The sequence below is a fragment of the Delphinapterus leucas genome, chromosome 14 (genome assembly GCF_059928025.1).
Source record: "Delphinapterus leucas isolate spDelLeu-1000000601 "Yukka" chromosome 14, BTC_Dleu_Yukka2, whole genome shotgun sequence".
Classification (NCBI taxonomy): Eukaryota; Metazoa; Chordata; class Mammalia; order Artiodactyla; family Monodontidae; genus Delphinapterus; species Delphinapterus leucas.
In genome coordinates, this window is record NC_143142.1 from 7,049,037 (window position 1) to 7,050,295 (window position 1,259).

A 1,259-nucleotide genomic window follows, 5' to 3' on the forward strand; every position below is an offset into this window, starting at 1 on the left:
CGGCCCTGTCCTTTATTTGCCTGGGGACCCTCATGACGTGTTTGGTTCTAGAGTATCAGCAGTCAGCGTTCCAACAGCGAGGCTGACTGGTGTGGCTCTGAAGTTACAAAAACTAAAGGCCACTGAGGTGGTGGTTCTTGATCCGAGAATCTCAAATGTGCACCAAAAGAGGCAGAAGGAAGCGCGCTCCTCCTGTGTCGGGGTGTCTTTGGGGTCTTAGCTGCCCTGCCAGGGCCTCAGCAGGGGACTCAGGGTGCCCCCTGGGCTCAGTTCCCCCCCGCCCCCCGGCTTCTGTCCACAGGTCAGCTGCACAGCTGATGGAAACTCTACTTAGAACATTCTCTGCTGATTTCAAGTAAATGATACAATCCTGTGGCTGGCATTCTGCTCTGAGACTCGCCCACAGGTGTTTAAAGGGGACCCGTGGCCGAGTCATGCGCTGCTGGCGGCTGGGAGGAGGGACCTCACTGCCCTCTGGGGCCTTTGTGGAACACGAGCACGAAGCAGCCCCGTGAAAGCTTCCCTATCGCTGTGTCCTCTAAACAGATGCCATTGCCTTCGTGTCACAGTGCCGGGAGGGTGTCTAGGAGACACGGCTATGGCTTTCCTGTAAGAGGGAAGCGTTTCCTGAGAAATCATCTTGCTTTTGTTCATGAGAATGTGACTGACAGTTTTGTCTTTTCCCAGTGGCTGCTGGGAAGCTTACAGCCAAATCTGCAGTCCACCCGCCCTGGGGGCGCTGGGCTGGACAGAGCCACGTGTGATTCTCTCCTCCCTCGTCGGGGCTGCTTTGCTCACGGGACATCCAGGGAGGACCAGTGCCTGACCTCAGCCGGACTGGTAGGTGCTGCGTGCACTGCGGGGCTCCACCGCAGCGTGTGTTCACTGAGGACCTAGGTGCAGTCAGCTCACACCAGCCTTCACTGGTTTGGATTTGGTGAGAGAACCATCTGCTTTAGTCTGTTTGCCGAAGCTGTTTTCCTTGCAATAAGGACCAGACACCGCTCCCTCTCACTGCCCTTCCAGTTCACGGAGGCTGGTTTTCAAAGCCCTTTCTCACCTGACCACACCCGCCCCCTCACAGCCCCACTTCATCCTCCGGGAAACCGAGGCGGGGGAGTGGCGTGCTTGCCACACGGCAGGAGCCACACGAGGTGCCCTTTTCCTCCCCTGACCTGCGCCGTCCTTTGGATCCACAAATGCTGGTGACCTTGGGGGAGGGGTGCGGTTGCTGAGGGCAGCCGGCCACGGGGTGCTTC